This window comes from Theobroma umbraticum, unplaced genomic scaffold (assembly GCF_002168275.2).
Source record: "Theobroma umbraticum cultivar Fairchild unplaced genomic scaffold, ASM216827v3 scaffold_147.0, whole genome shotgun sequence".
In the NCBI taxonomy this organism is placed as follows: Eukaryota; Viridiplantae; Streptophyta; class Magnoliopsida; order Malvales; family Malvaceae; genus Theobroma; species Theobroma umbraticum.
In genome coordinates, this window is record NW_018397259.1 from 4,838,151 (window position 1) to 4,856,361 (window position 18,211).

The 18,211-nt window shown below is 30.0% G+C and overlaps 1 pseudogene; it reads right to left on the reverse strand.

Moving 5' to 3' along the window:
• Positions 1–1,462: 1,462 nt before the first annotated feature.
• The window catches only part of LOC110414680 (uncharacterized), a 24,855-nt pseudogene continuing 8,106 nt past the window's right edge, over positions 1,463–18,211 (reverse strand).

Consider the following 18,211-nt stretch of genomic DNA (forward strand, 5'->3'; position numbering starts at 1 on the left):
AGAAGGGATGGGTTGTTATGAACTGGGAACACTATGATAAAATACCAGCACTAAAACCCCTTTTTATACTTCAAGCTCACATGACAAAGCCCTTCCTGTTGTATCTTATTGTTATGTGTTGTCATTTTCAGCTGACTTTTCACACCATTGAACAAAGGAATAGAACCATTGAACAAAGGAATTGAACTCAAGGCAGACAACCATGACTCATTATTTATTCAAAACTAAGATTGCTGGATTGAAATTTCCCAACATTTCACTCAATGAAAATTGTATATAGCTCTTATTTAAAAATTTGTTTAAAATTCTTCTTTTCTTAAAAAATAAAATAAAACTAGACTGTTAACAATTTTCATATATGTTAATCATAATTAGGACTTTTTTTTTTGTAAAAGAAAAACCTTAGAAAAAGTTAAGTACAATATTACTTTTTTATTAACTGACTATTGTAATTAAATTCGCGACTGACATATATCTTTTGTATATATAATTTGGAATACATATGAAGGAACTAAAAAGAGAAAAGTTAACTATAAGAAAAAAAATTAGATTAGCAAAAATTTTCATTTACGTTATTCATAACTAGGAAATTCTTTTTTGTTAGAAAATAACATTAAGTAAAAAATAATGGTAAGTACATAGGCAGAGGTTTGACGTATATATATTTTGAATATATAATTATATATATATCACGTATTACAATTATCACTTCAACAAAATTAATATTTGTCAACAAAATATTTAAAAACATATATAAATAATATCATAAAAGTTTCAAGAGACAATTTGAAATTGAAATCTTGTGGAACTTATTAATTTATTTCCTATGTTCACTCATTCAAGAGAAATTGTTTTTGATTCGTATATACTTATTTGAGGGTTAATAGTACTTTATTAAAAAAAATAAGACTATGTTTGATAAACTAAAAAAAAAAATCAACACGGAAAAATTAATTACCAAATTTATAGTTGTAAAGCATTTAATTAAGTAATGAATTTTTACAATAAAAATTGTTTAGTATTCTACAAAAAAAAATAAAAAATGATTTATCTATTTTAATTATTTTACATTAATAAAAGTTAAAAAAAGAAAGAATATAAAGTTAATGTAATTAAATGATAAAATTTTCTTTAAATAAGGTTTGATTGGATACATTAATGCTTTTGACTACTAAGGTTTTCCACAGTTTTTCATTGAAAATATTTTATTTAAGTGGTTTGCGAAAGTGAGTTATCAAACACATTAAAAAATTAAATCATTGAAAACAAAATAGAAATATTTGGATAAAATTATTTTTTTTCTTTTTGAAAAAATGAGTATAATTAGTATGATTTTGTTTTCAAATCCTTACTTTTATCTCATAATAATCTTTAAGGAACAAACTCACAAGTATGAAATCAAAGAAAAAAAAAATTCAATCTCACACAAGATTTTTGTCTTTTGTTTTTTCTTTTGGTTTTCTCAATAGTCCAATATTGAACAGAACTGACCCGCTGCCAGTCCAATCTCCCGACTCATCCGAGTGAGTTGAAATCCAATAATTGCTGCCTTTAATCTCTGACCACATAATTTGCCAGTCTCCTGAGTATTTTGCAAGTTGAAAGTGAGTGGAGATCCAAAGATTTTTACCCGCCATTTCAGGAAACCAATTTATGCGAAATGGTCAATTCAAGCAATTGCATTTCCAATCCAAATATATTTACGAGTCATTCACTCCAAAGACCACACCAGGTCATAAGACGGAATGAAGAAAATTCAAGAAAAATTCATTTTCCATCATCTCTACTTTTTCCAATTCATACTTCGGATGAAGAAAGTTGAAGAAATATTCATTTTTTGTCGTGTTTAATTTTTTTGATTTCTACTTTTTTCCCTCTCATACTAGAGCGACTCTTTTTCCGTTTCCCAATTATACCAACTATATTTTTCTAATTCTTTTGTCTTTTTTTTTTTCTCTTTATCATTGTTTAACTTACATTGATAATATTTTCTTTGATATTCAAATTTTGATCCCACATGGTCAAATTATTTTTTTACCTCAATAGTTAGCAATAAAAATTAAAATATTATTACTTCAATAATTAAAAATAAAGAAGAAAACCAATGGCACATATAAGATACATCCAAAATCAACCAAACTATAATAACTCAAATCTTTGAATTTTTCTAAGACAACCAAAAAGCCCCAAACACGTAAAAACCAAATGTAAGAAAAAGTCCAAACAAAACCCTATTTACCGTGTCTTGTGAATAATTAGATTGAAACAAAGTCGAGCATGGAGATGACTCTATTTTGTGTCAACGTGGTGTTCAAAGTCAAATTAAATAGCCCACTCATGTGGACAAAAGTCACAAAACGTTCAATCAGGTCTACCCCTTCGCGATTCTAAATTCCTGTTTGCAAATGCATGTGTAGATTAAAACAATTGATCTGGTCATAAAGATATGATGGCAAAGAAAAAGTAATCTAAGACCCCTTAAACCAACGCTCGTGCGATCTTCTAAGCTCGCTTCTCAAAACAAATGTTCGACTTATGCTACATTCATCCAATACCTAAGCCATTGAAATCGTTAGTTAATTATGAATGATTAGATTACTGTGGAATAAGGAGAAACAAGATCATATAAAACCTTGAGACTGAGTAAAAATATGGTAGCAACCATGTTTGTGTGTGTAAGATAGTAATAAAAACTTTATTGCTTCCAATGTAGTTTATAGTGAATAAGCTTTGGATGTGCATCTGCTCCATTTCAAAGTTTACCATATGTTCTATTACAAAAACTGCTAAAGAAATAACAAAGATAAAATTACGAGAAATCAAGTACATAGGAAAATATATAAATTTATGTAATCCGGTCTCTTACCTACATCTATGAACTGGAATAATTCATCTACTATTGAAAAATTAAAGTATTCTAAAATTTCTCTTAGTAGTTTTTCAAATCAACTCAAAGATTCATTGTACAACCTTTCTCAATAGCCTCACTGGGAAGACTCACCCACACTCACTTTAGCTCCACCAAGACAAAGTAGAAGGTGTTTCTTTTTTTGGGTTCCCAAAAGCACTATTCACTCTTCTAAAGTCTAATTCAAGATCAAGAATCTCACTTGACAAATACATAATAAACTCGATGATAGAGCCTCTTCAAGGGGATAAACGTGTCCTCCTGAATACTCAAGGTGAGGAGGATTTTGAAAACCTCTACCAGAGTGTTGGAGGAGTTTAAGAAAAATCTCCAATACCAAACAAAATAAGAAATGAAATATAACAAGTAAATAATAATTAAGAGAAAATGAGAATTAAATTATGAATCAAGAATTAAGGCAAACATAAGGATAACAAATAATTAATTAGTACTGTTCTTTGAAGGAGCGTCACGGGGTGCTAATACCATCCTTGTGCGTAACAATTCTCTTGAACTCGAAAACTATTTTGTAAACCAGAGCCTATTTTTATAAGGTAGCATTTTAAAGAAATAGACTTAAATAGGTCACGAATCACACCTTATAAAAAAATATTGGTGGCGACTTTCAAATTTTCACGTCGAGGTTGATGGGTTCCCAGACCCACACATAGTGACAGTTTGATGATTCTACTAGAGATTTCGAGAGTCGAGCTAGTAAGTAATCATAAGTTATCCTAAGCCTTAAACAATTAATATTTCATTCACTTTTCCTTAATAGTAAATAGTATTATTTTATTCATTTTTTTATTTATGTGTTGGTTACATTTGCTTATTATCATTTATTTGTTGCTTTTAATAATTGTGGGGCACTTTGAATTGGGGTGTGTACTAAGAGGTTAAAGCTTGGTATGTTCCTCCACACACATGACACATTGCATTCATGCATGGGCCTTCTACTTGGACTCAGTCTTTAGTAGGAGGGGGTTAAGTAGGCACACTCTCGTGAGGTGATAACTCTTCCATGGGCTAATGAAATACTCCTATTTAGATTGAAACTAGTTTGTTTGAAACTTGTAATGGGTGAGGACCGGGGTGCCTTGCTAGGCCATGTGAACAATAATGAGGAATAATTTGAGAACTTTTAGCTTTGAGGGAAATTGAACTCAGCATACAGTAGGCCACGAGGAGCCATCCCATAAGTAAAGTCATATTAAACTTGCCATGAAGAGTACATCTTAATTTAGGACACGTAAAGGAACAATTTTGTCTTAGCAACCTTTTTCTGATAAAACAAAAATAACATGTGTCAAAGTGACCTTTAAAAAAAACAAAAAGTATTTTCTTTTCTTTTTTTTCTCTTATTAAAAAAAAGAACAAGATTTTCAAAATTCATTGTTTATTTATCCATGGTTTTAGAAGATTTTTCTCTTTACTTTTTCTTTAAAAGTTTCAAAAAAATAGTTGTTTTCTCTTTTTACCTTAAAAATGAAAAAAAAAGGAAATATGAAAAAGGAGGAAGAGGATTCTTTTCCATCTTTCATCAGAAGAAACAAGAAATATAAAAAGGTTAGAAACAAAAAGAGAGGTTTTTTCAAAAAATAAAGAAAAAAAGGCAAGAAAAAGCAAAATCTTTTGTTTTAGTATATTTTGTCTAAATAAAAAGAGAGAAAGGATTTTAGTTTTGAGTAAATATCTACATCTTCCTTTTTATTATTTTTATTAATGCACTCGCATAACGTGTATAAAGTTTTACTTTCTTTTAAACTTTAGGAGTAGTCATTCCATATCACTTCATTCATTCATAAAAGCATCATTGCATTTTTTGCATCCATGCATATATTATGTATGCATTTGTATGCATTTCCTCAATGTACAAAATTTTGAGGTTTGTTCAAATTTCTTCTAAATTTTAATTGGTCTAAGAAATAATTATGTCAAATAGTCTAGAATTTGTTTTCAACTAAAAAAAAAAAACAACAAACCACAAAAATTGTAAATAAATAAAATCTCTGTCTCTTTAACATTTGATCATATTGTGCACCTGTTAATAATTTTTTTTCATTATACTCCCACCATGTTTCATTGTTTATTCATGATTTTTTTGTGTTTCAAGTGGTTCATTCATTTATACATACATTTAATTATCCCATCATACATTCATCCATCAATTCATCCGTCAATTTTGATACACATGCATTCATCATTCATTCACATTTTTTGTTAATCATCAATTGACTTACTAAATTCTTTGAAGGAGGAGGCAAGAGTATTGTTGATTCTAGACAATAAAAGATATCTTTTGAAAGTAATGAGGAAGCTAGAAAGATTTTTGGTAGGATATAATTTGTCTCTCAATCTAATTTGCTTCCATATTATGAAATAAAAAAAAAAGCTCAAGGAAACCTACTCATCGTGTGTGCAAAATGCGGGCTCGAGTTAGAATCATGGGAGGCGAACAATTTAATCGAATGGATAAGATAGAGAGAGCTCAAGAAGAGATAAGGGAACAATTGGCAAAACTAGTGGTAATGATGATTGCTTATAAAGGGAAAGGGACTATCGAAGGATCTGTAACTTCGTAGGGTTTGACCCAATCACCAAAAGAGGGGCAAGCTATGCCAATTTTAGGGCCAGACCTTTTTGAACCAATTCCTACACCTAATTTGGGTGACCCCAAAGAGTAAGGGAAATTGAAAGTGAACTCGGTAGGGTTGAAACAAGAATCGAAAGTGCAATAAGTGTGATCTTTCAGAAGAGTGCTTTAAAGCCATTAAAAGGATGATGTCTATGGTTCCATTGATACAATGGAATTGTGTTTGGTACTTGATGTGGTTATCCCACACAAATTTAGGATATCAGATTTTGAAAAGTATGATAGAACAAAATGCTCGATGGCCCATATCACTATGCATCGTCGAAAGATGGCTGCATGTACAAACGATGATAAACTCTTAGTTCATTGTTTCCAAGACAACGTAACAGGGTGTATATTGAAGTGGTATGTTCAATTGGACAAGAATCATATTCGTTCGTTGAAAGATCTTGTGAGAGCCTTCATAGCTCAGTACAAGCACATCAAAGATATGGCTCTAAATAAACTCTCTTTACAAAACATGGAGAAAAGAGATACTAAGAGTTTTAAGAAATACACTTAAAGATAGAGAGATATTGTTGCACAAGTCAAGCCATCTCTTATTAAAAAGAAAAAACAATAGTTTTGTTTTTCAGTACTTTGCAAGCACCATATTATGAAAGGCTGATTGGTAATGGTACAAAAAATTTTGCCAACCTAGTGATTTAATGAAAGATAATTGAAAATGAAATTAAGCAAGGTAGAATTGAAGGGGATAGTGTTACTAGCAAGGAAAAAGGTAGTGTATCAAAGAAAAGAAAAAGGGAGGCACAAATTATTATGTGCAAGGGGCAATAGCCATAGGGCTTCATCCCATACCTTCGTTATCCCACTCACCAACCCTCTTACCCATAACTTATATACCTATCAGCTAGTTACGCAACTACCTTTTCATCCAATCGTATGCATAACTCCAATTATACCTCGGTCATCTCCAAGATCCAAGACTCACCAAATCTCAATGCCAATCCCTGATCTTTTGCCTTTACTAATTGAGAATCAATATCTTAGTCTTGTGCCACTAAAGATAATCCCCAACCCATGGCTAAGGAATTATAATCCAAATGCTCAATGTGACTAGCACATTGGGATAACTAGACACTCAATTGAAAAATGTATGTAGTTGAGAGAGAAAATTGAAAATCTCATCAAGGATGACACCTTCACTCTTGAGCTTATGGAACAGTGGAAATTAACTTTACCATAGATTAAACTTTTTTGGTAATGAAAGAAAATGCCAAGTATCAAACAACTTCTCCGAAAGAAAAGATCATAGTTTTTGAACTTTTGAGCTTTTATTTTGTGCACATGTGCACGGCATGTTTGGGATTTTGTTAAGATATACAAACTTCAAGATTTGTAATGCAAGCTTTAATGATTTCATTGGAATGTAAAAAAATATTTTACAATTTTTTTGAAATAGTTATTTGAGAATAAAGCCCCACATAACTTTTTTCCAAAATTATACAAAAAAAAGAAAAAGGCATAAAGGTTTCTTAAAATAAATTGTGGAATTAATCTTAAAAGAATTCAATGACTAAACCACTTGAGTATAGGCCACTCAAGAGCTTGGATTTGGAAGGAATCAAGAGTTCTGAACTTTCATCAACCTTATCATGTGATGTCAAAGAACTATGATCTTTGTCTAAGAGATGATTGATATTATAACTAGTTGATTTGCAAAACTTTTTCTTCTGCATTATTTGAAAATCAAGCAATCAGACACTTTTATAAAGAAATTGAATTTGATAAGTGTTAAGACTAAGCTAAGCTTCAAAGCTTCAAATATGCCATAGCCACTCGAATTCTTTTAGTTGGGTACCAAATTTGAACCTTTCAATCCATCGTCTGAAGCTATCCTTCACTCATATTTAAAGGCAAGATGACAAAAAAAAAAAGATTACCAAATACCTCTAAAATTCCTTGGCTCGTAAGGTACTTTTTGTTTCTCTCTCATTTGGAAAAGATAACATGAGCAGTTCGCACTAAGAAAAATTGATTGATGATAAAACGTTTTAAAGTGAGATCTTCGAATGCTTCGAAAGAGGCATTATTGCTCAAAATTGTTACATAAGTCTTCATTTGAGTGATTGATTGAGATGAGGCATTCTTGATAAATTCTTCATTTGGGAAAGTTTGATTCAAGCTTAAGTTGTGAAGACATGAAACCAAAAAAAGAAAGAAAAAAGAAAAAATATAAGAGAATGGTTAGAAAAGTTGATAATGACATCATATACTTGAAAGATTCAAATGATGCCAAAAAGAAAAACAAACAAACAAAACAAAAAAGAAAAAAAACAAAGAAAAATCAACCTGCACTCCAAAATCTTTCTATTTTAGGAATTGCTTTTCAATAAAATCATTTATACTTGAGATAAGAAATGACCATGTTTCATTTTCCCTTTACCAATGAGAAATTATTCATCTGCTATGCCTTTGAGTCTCTTGAACCTTTTCTAAAATGCATCTTAACCAAGGATCACCTCCTATATTGAGGGGCAAATTAATATGTAGGAGAATATTTTCCAAAAGCATGAATGATGGAAGTCTGATTTTGATAGGAAAAGGAACACCTTACAATAAGAAGGCAAATGCGAAATAATTTGAGTTCTAAATGTTTCTTGAATTCAATTCACCAAAAAGAAAAATGTGAAAAGAAAAGATGATCAAAAAGTGATGAAAAATTAGCAAAAGAGTAAAATGATGAAAAGGCATGCTTTTAAAAATCGAAAGGACGAATGTCTCAAAAGATATTCACATGATCAGAATTTATTAAACACATGTTTTGGGCTTTTTTATCCATTATTTCAGAATCTCTAACCTTAGCCTATATTATGTGCTTTAAAAAATCCATTTTGATCAAGTGTAGATGTTGAAATTGAAGAGCTTTCTTCTAAGAAAAATTCATCATATAATCCATGAGGCCTTGGCCTTTTTTCTTTTCCAAGATTACACTTTTGAATCCATTGATCCATTTTGGGTAGAGTTTGAATTTTTTTTCAAGTGCATGATGGAACAATAAATGAAATTAGAAAAGAAAAGGAAAAAAAATGGAGTTTTAGGGTGAAAACCAAAAAAGGTAATCTAGAGCAGAGATGAGAACTAATGAAGCCACTCATTGTTTTGACCAAAGTTGCAATAAGAAAGTACATGATAAATGTCATTTGAAAGCAACTAGAGTGCATTAGAGACACTCAAAATGTCCAAGAATGTCGAACAGCATTCGACATTATTTAAGACATGCTAGAAAATCAATATTGGACTTTGAACCTTTCCCTTCCAAAATACTTTAACAAAATCTCTAGTCTCTAATAGTTGGTCTTGACATCCATCAAAATTTCACATATAATGAGACTAAGAGTGTAAAAATTGATTGTGATTTGAAATGAATCATTTTGTTTAAAGTGTGATTTTCAAAAAATACAAGTTTTAGAAAAGTGTTACATTTGTGAGCTCAGAGGAAGAAACATCAATTCCTCTTTTTCCCATCAAATGGTGAAACCTTTTTGTTACCCAAGACCTTGATGTATTGAAGTTTTCAATCCATTCGAAAAGATCAAATTGTGATTTGATCCACTAAAGGTCATTTCAAATAGTAATCACTGATTTTCAAGGGATTCAAATATCACAAGTTGTTTGAAACTTGGATATTTCACTACTTTAACAAGGAAGTGTAGAATTGATACATTTCTATTCCAAGATTCAACTATCTTTGAATATGAAAATAATTGTGTGGGGTAATTTTGTCCAAACTGTCTCTATGTATGAATTTAGGAACTCGTATTCCTTGACGTGGAAATTTTAAGAGTCGCCACTTATTTGAGTCTATTTCTTTAAAATGCTACATTAAGTTTAACCTAAGTTCATTTTGAAAAAATAGACTCCAATCTACCTAAACATTTTTCGAGTTTGAGAGTAAGGTTATGTGCAGGGAATGTATTAACATTCTGCAACCCCCGATAAAGAAACAGTACCAATTAATCATTTGTTATCCTTATGTTAGCCTTAATTCTTATTTTTTATTTTTTATAATTAGGAGAGGGGGGATTCAAACTTTACTCTTTAGGTAAGGGGATAATGCATCAATTAATGAGCCAAATGCTTGGGTGCATGTTAGCCTTAATTCTTGATTGTTAATTTAATTCCCATTTCCCTTAATTATTATTTACTTATTATATCTCATTTCTTATTTTGTTTGGTATTGGAGATTTTTCATAGACCTTTTCAACATTCTAGTGGGGGTTTTCAAAATCCTCGTCACCTCAAGAGTATTTGAGAGGGCACATTTTTCCCCTTGAAGAGGCTCTGTCATCAAGTTTACTAGGTATTTGTCAAGTGTGATTCTTGATCTTGAGTTTTATACATTTTGTACTTATTATTATTATTATTATTATTATTATTTTATTTTTATTTGTCGATGCATAAATGAAATCTTTATATTAGAAAAATCTTCCTAGACTACCCTAAGGCTTTGATGAAGTCTAGGAATTTCTTCTCACCTAAAGAATTACACGAGAAAGCTTGACTTTACAAGTCTCTTGAAAAGGTCCCATTTTTGGAGATTTTCATTTATGAATCAAGTGATATTTACATTTTAAAATTATAGGAGAAAAACCTTGTATTGGAAAAGTATTCCAAGATTATCCCAACGCTCTGGTGAAATTTAAGAATTTTTTCTCACTTAGGGAATTTCTAGAGGAAACTGTCTCTACAAATCTTTTGAAAATGTCCTATTTTTTTCTACCCATTTGCAAAATAATTAACTTACATACAATCCGAAATCATGGATGATGCAAAATGAATGAATTTATAAGCGTAATATTTGATTTATAACTTTGCGATTATATGATTGATATTTTACTTTAATTGAATATTTTTTATTCTTGTTGGATTTTAAAATAATTATTTGAATTAATAGAGTTTTGAAATATAAAATTAAGGATTTTCCTAACACTTGGGTGAAAAGCCTAACTAAATTACTCACTTAAAAAAATTAATTCAGAATTGTGACTGTTCACATCCCAAATAAAAATTTCATCGTTGACTTAATTTAAGTAATGCATATTTACTCTAATTTCTTAATTATTTTATTACCATCTTATTTCATTATTTAATAACATAATTTATAAGGTTTTTTAATATTTTATGAAGCATCGATTTCATCACTCTCATGATCTGTATTTTTTAAAAATAATAAATCTATTAACTATGCTAAAGAAATTCCTAAGCAAAATATCAAATATAAAGCTTTCACTAAGTTCAGATCGTGGGCTTTAACATGCACCCTTCTCTTTTTTCCTTTTTCTCCCTTGCTGGACTTCCCTTCTTCTCCTTTTCTTTCTTTTTTCTTGGGGCCACCTCTTTCTTGGGCCATGGCTCATTTTTCCTTGGGTTTCCTTCTATGGCTATGTGCCCACTTCCTCTTTTCTCCTTTTTCTTCCTTAAAGGTTGTGTCCACTTTCTTCTTCTCCTTTTTTCTTTCTTTTCCAAAAATGAAGTACACTTGCCAGGGTTTAAACCTTAAACTTTACAACAAGCCACTAAAGCCCTCACCACTACACCAAGTTTTTCTTGTTCTTTAGTTTTCTGTTGTTTAAAACACCTTAAGATGGTACTATGTTGGCACTTTTTCTCTTAAATAAACTCTTTTTCCTCTTTCTTCTCATTTTCTCTCTACTTTCTCTTTCTACATTTGTAGCTCTCTCCTTCAACCTAAAAGAAAAATGACCACCATCGCCGTCAACAATTGTTGGCCATCGTCACCACCGATCGCCAATCACCCCTTGTCGGCGTCAAAAACTCCCTAAAATTTCACCAAAACTCCTTTCGACTTCCCTTACTTTTGATCAAATTATTTTTTTTGAAAACATCTCATTTTCTAGATTTTTGTTTGATATATATCCAATTTTAAATATATAAACATATTTACTTACTATTTTGTATTAACCTTACAAAAATTATACTTATAAAATTATTAATTATAATATATGTACCTTTATTTATATAAACTTATCAAATATATAGTTAAAAAGAAGTTGTGAGATTAGAATAATTTTGAAACCTAGTTATTTTTTAATTAATTTTATGTAATTAGTAACAAATCCATATAATTAATTAAACTTGTAATGTTGTTTAAGGTATTATTTAGATATTTGTTTTTAGTTATTTAAATTGATATTTGAGATATTTATTTTTGATTATTTAAATTTAAATTTTATTATTTATGTGCTTTTATAAAGTTAATTATTAGTGAATTATATGAAATATGGGTGAAAATATTATTATATATAAATACGGATACGAATTCGGGTAATTAAGTACCCAGGAAGGGCATTTTAATAATTTTTTTACATAACCGAGTTTCCTAACGGGTTCGGTTAATTATTGGATAGTGAATATGTATTAGGATTCGGCTTAGGGTAGTAAATTTAAAAGATATTTGGATAATTATAGAGTTTGGGTATCTTTTTTACAAATCGAGTCCAGATTCGGGTACCTCAAAATTAATAGGTATTCTACCCGTTGACATCCTTGTCTATAACTCTTAACCGTTTTATCTTATCCACTAAAATGTCTTATTTGTCTTTTCTTTTTATCCATACTGTCAATGATACAAAAATGAATATCACTCACATTGAACATATTTCTGACTCACATCTTAATTAATCTCCTAATACCTATTGTGTACTTTAGGATTAAATCTTATTTCTATGGCTTAATTATATGCTTGAGGCCTCCTATTCTTTTCTCTTCTTTTGGTTGTCCGCTATAAGATCCACGGATGGAGAAGATCATTGGACGTGTCACAAGGTGGAAAGATTGTTCGTGCTAGTCTTCTCCCACCTACATGTGTTAGCTGCCATGGTATCTAGTTCTTCTTCGTATCAATGGCATTTTTGTCTAGACAACTGGCAAATTCCATCCTTTATATACCTGTGAGTTGTTAGGACAACCAGCTTTGTCCTTTAATAATAGTACTTCTATTTCTAATTCCCCTTTGAGTTTGTTCATTCTAAATTTTGGAAACTTCTTTTGTTTCATCTGTAAAAGATTATCAATATTTTTTAATATTTATTGATGATTATTCTTGTTTCAATTGAATTTATTTTTGAAAACAAATATTTGAGTTATCCCAATTTAATATTAAGTAAGTCTGATCAAAACTTAGTTTTTTCGTACTATCAAAATATTTCAAATTAACAATGCAATGGAATATCAAGATTCTTCACTTTTTTGTTCCTTGATCAAAATTATAGTATTTTTGACACTTAAAATAAAAATTAAAACTTTGTCTGATTGCAAATAATACTTTTTTTAAAAGGTAAATTCAAATAAAAAGTACAATTCACAGTCAAATTAAGAGTATCTCTAAAGAATTAAAAAGCTAACATTTCCACTTTAAAAATAAAAAAATGCATGATCTTATACAATTCATTTTTACTAGCTAAATGTTGTATAAAAATACATAATTTTTGGTGAAAATATGCACAATAAATGTAAAATAACTTTGAGCACACAATAATTAGTGTGTTTTTGTATTTAACTCTTTTCTTTTATTTTATAATAAATAATTTTAAGGAAACAAAACTCAAAAGCAAGAAATCAAACAAAAAATTCCCATGTAAAACCTATGTACTTTTTCCCTTTTGTTTCCTCTATAAGAAAACTAGAAATTCTTTTTCTAATGTTTAAAAATCTGATTGGAGATTAAATCGGCAAAATTCTCAATTAGTATAATAGGTTCAATCAATCAATCAAATTAAAGAGTAATGTAATAATTTATAATATGATTTTGATATTAAATAAAGTAAATACTTAAGAAAAACTTTATTTTGTCTACTGATATGATCATTAATTGAAAGAGTACAATGTTCACATAATTCAAATGATAAACCATTCATAATTAAACGGATTTGACTGGTTCGCTTGGATCCAAGTATTTTTTCCCACCTATTACTTCACAATCTACGCATATATACAAAAAGGTAAATATATTTCCAATTTATTTATGAGTCTACCACTCTATAATCCACACCCATTCATACAACAAAAAGAAGAAAATTCAAAACAAATTCATTTTCGTCATGTCTACCTTTCTTAAAAAAGTTATAACTAGTGCTGACTCTCTATCCTTGTCCTAATTACACCAACTATATTTTTCTATTGCTTATTTTCTCTCTTTTTTTAATCATTGTTTAACTTAAATAGATAATTTTTTTATTCGATAAATAATCTAATATCATTTTAACTAATGAAGGGACAACGTGTGTTGAAGAATGACATCATTCTATTTATGCTTATGAACACCCTATACTTGTTGAATATTTTTTCTGTCAATTTGATTGTGTTGAATGTTGACTTTGTATTTAATAATTTTATTAAATTATTCTTATATGTTATATTATTTTATATTTAGTTTTCATGTAATATTGACAACTGGTCAATAACATTACAAAATTTACCTATAAATTTTCTAGAATTAAATTAAATTATTGCGTTTTTGGGTTTAGAAATCCCAATGAAAGGATTACAATAGGTATACGCAGTCTCTTTGGTCTCTTTCACAATCTCCATACTGGATCAAATATGTTATCAAAAGGAACCTCAGAGGAATTTAATCATTTGTTATTTCTCTAAATAATTTTGAATTTGCATTTTAACATCTCCATTACAACTCAAATTGAGTAAGTCTTGGTATTCACATGTCACGTAATCAAGAAACATATATTAATGAGAATTTTAATCATATAATCCTAATATTTTTATATTACAATAATTATATAATTATTGCAGACTTATAAGTAAGGGCCCTATGAGGTGTCCTTTCTTAAAAGAACAAAATCACAATAGTGGATTTTAAAATGGATAATATCTCATAATCGAACGCAATCCAACAACTCTAACATTAACAAGTGGCTTTGTTTGTGAGACTCCCATACTTTGCCCTTCAAAGAAAACATAATCTACTCTTGATTGGGGATTAGCGTCGAGAGGAAGAGATTTCATATCTTTTTTTTTTTTTCAAAAAGCTAGGATCCACATCTTTAAGAGCCAAAGATTGGATTTTGCTTTATAAATAAGGGCATGTTCCCTCACAAGGTTCCTTTTTTTTCAAAATGATAATATCATTAGTGTAGGCCCTAAAAAGAACAAAACCTTACAACATTGTGTAGTCCAACAATCCTAACATCATCTGTTCTTATTATATTTATGGCTATACTTAACCTAAAGTGATTTATAAATTATATTGACCTAAAGCAAGCATATATAGTTGTTGTAGGATAGACCAAGTCTAATTAACGATTCAAAACCTTAAGCTTGGGCAACAAGTCCTATTTATTTTACTATTTATTATTTTAAATATTAAAAATATTTTTATATTAATATTTTAAATAAATTTAAATATAAAAATAAAAGCTCTATAAATATATATTTTTATTAAAATAGTATCTTCGAATTGAATTTGATCCTAGAAATTGAAGTCTGAGCTTGAGTCCGAGCCCAATTGAGCGGAGCATTCAAGCCTAGATGGAAAGTTTGGCGCTTGATTGTATTTACTAGCAACGTCAAGCATGAGGACTGTCTTCTAACTTTTCTTCTTGGGTCATGAGCCAAGGTGATGCACTCTCATTTCATTTTTATTTAATTTAAAATCATCAAATATACTTTCTTATATATTCTTTTTATGTATTTTACAAGTGTAAAAAATCTCAACATAAGTAACTATGACCTAAAATTTTGAATAATCAAATTAATTACAAAATATAATTAACTTTGCTGGGTTACTAGTTAAATTGCTTGATTCGATAAAAAGTTCATGCTTAGATATAATCCGGTGAATATATAAATTTGTTTTTGGTTTTAAAAAATTAATAGATTAATATTAAAAAATATCCATGAAGATAACTACTTATAAATAAAACTATTGATATAAAAAGTAAAGTCAAAAAAGGGTTCTTATAAATACTATTGCTTGCAATCGTACCTTGATAGTATAGTTGGGAGTCATCTTCATATATAGCCTTCTTCTCTGATACATATGTAACACCAAATTCTTTTATGTCCAAACCAGAAGACAGTATTTTGCAGCTCACCAAGTTGCCATTTTCTATCTGATAGTCTTTTATTGGCCAGTGGATTAGCCATAAGATTGTGTTATTTTTGGTTTTAGGAATTCCAATGAAATTTGATAAATAAGGCCACATCAACTCCTTGGTTTCGTTAACAATATACGCATAAGTTCAACCAACTAACCTTTTCACCAAGATTTTGTGGTAATGAAAAATAAATTTTAGATCCCTTACAGTGATGCTCAAACGAGATTGGAACTCCACTTCTAGAAACAAAACAACTAGTTATGCGACCCTCATGAAATACCTGAAACATTGAAACTATTATTTAGGAAAGTACAGAATAATGTAAAATAAGAAACTAAAAAGTTATAGTAGATTGAGAAAAGACCTGAGTGGTAGTGGCCATTTTTGTGTCCGTAAGATAGTTATAAATTTGCAATTCAATGCTTCCAATCGAGTCCATATTGAATAAGCTTTCAATCTATTCCACTTCAAAGTTTTCAACTGGTTCCAACTTTAACACACCTTCAACCTCAATTAACTTTTCACACCCAAAGAAGATACACTTTTTCAAATTTAATAAGCATGGCAGACTTGAAATTCTGCGCAACGATTGAGACATTATCACATGCAAGCCACTCGTTGGAAGCCATTGGAGCTCTTTGCAACAAGTCAGCAGAAGTTCGTCAAGCTTTGTAACGCGGATAATGCTCTTAGGAAGGCTATGAATTGGGTTTCTACTTAAATTTAACGATTTCAAGGAAGGTAAGTAGCTTAAATCAGTGGACATAACATCATCAGATAGTCTGCAACTTTCAATACTCAACTTTACCAAAGAACATGGCAAAGATGCCCAAAAGAAACCTAACTCTTTGCTTCTTTTTAGTGATAGCCAGGACAACAAAGAATTGGATTCATATATAGCAGTTCCATCTAAGCTAAGCACCTTTAATGACTTCATATACTGCAAATCCCTAGGCACATCATCAAATGTTGAGCAACCAGATAAAATAAGCTCTTCCAAAGATTCTAACAAACCAATTGTCCTTGGAAGTTTCTTAAGACTTTTGCAACCTTTAAGGTTTAAAACAGTAAGAGACTTTATCTCACCAATGGATTGACCAACCTCAATCAACTTTATGCAATGTTTCAGCATCAACCTTTCAAGACTATGAAGACCTGATAGGTTAAGGATTTTGAGAAGGCCATGGGAGTGACTGAGATTAAAGATCTTCAAATTTGGAAGAAAGTACTATAGAAAAAGAAAAAAAACACTTAGTCATATAATTTTGTTTTTGCTTCACAAAAAGTAAAGAGAAATTAAATAGTATCACGCCTTTGAATCATTCCAAACTCGTTTGAGGCTACTATTGCACATCTCAAGAACAACAAGTTTGGAAATATCTAAATCTGTAGGAAGACATTCTTGAGCAAAACCATACCAACTCAACCTTATTAAGCCTTTTGGAAAGTCTTTGTAGTCTCCTTTAAGTTTTACATAGCCCAGTTGAAGTAGTTTAAGTCTTTGCATCTTTGCAAATGCATCAATTTCTATATTTACCTCATTTGACATGAGAAGTGGATTTTTTTGATTTGCAACTGTGTTTCCATACTTCTCTTCCAGCAATCTTTGTAGGTCAATGGTAAGGCACTTGATTGTTTTTGCACCCTGTTGGAGAAAGAATGATTTAGTTAAAAAAAAGTATAACATAAGAAAATATATAGCATAAAAAGCAGTAGAAGAAAATGAAGTCTTTCTTACAATTTTCTCTCTCAATGCATCAAATGCATCCTTATGCCACAACCTACTTCGTTTTGCAAGATCAGGAGATTCTTGACGAATAACATTCCTTCCCATATCTCTAATAATTTGATGCATTATTAGCTTGTTTTTTTCATTAACAACTAGAAGAAACCTATTTATGAGATTTTCAATACCAATTGCTGTACAGTAATTACAACCATCTAGAATTGTAGTTGTGTAATCTCTATACTTCCCAACGAATACACAAGCTATGCCAAGGAATAGATTTTTATCATGATCATCTTGCAAGGAATCATAGCTTATTCTTAAAATCTTTTGAATTTTGTTATCAGGGATTGCTTTCAATTTCTCTAGTGCACTTTTCCACACATTTATACTTTTACCGGACAAAGAAGAACCTAAAACTTGAAGAGCTAATGGAAGCCCACCACGGTGTTTCACAATACTCCTTGCATATTCCATATAACTATCAATTGGATCATTCTGTCCGAAGGAATACCAATTAAAAAGTTGAAAGGATTCATTGAAAGCTAATTCTTTTACCTCAATTACCTTGCATAAGTCTCCAAAACTTGATGATACTTAAAAATCAAACATGTGCCTAATAAAAGGATCAGTCAGTAGACATCAATACCTGCTAGTTATGATGATTTTAATTCCTGGATGAAAAGGAATTTGCCCTCCAATTATTTTAGTTATTTTTTTCGAATCATCCACATCGTCTAAGACAATAAGTACACGTATACGATGTATAGCTTCTTTGATCTTAGTGATTCCATCATTTGAATTGTGTATTTTGTTTGCTTTTCCTTTCAAGATATCTGAAATAAGCT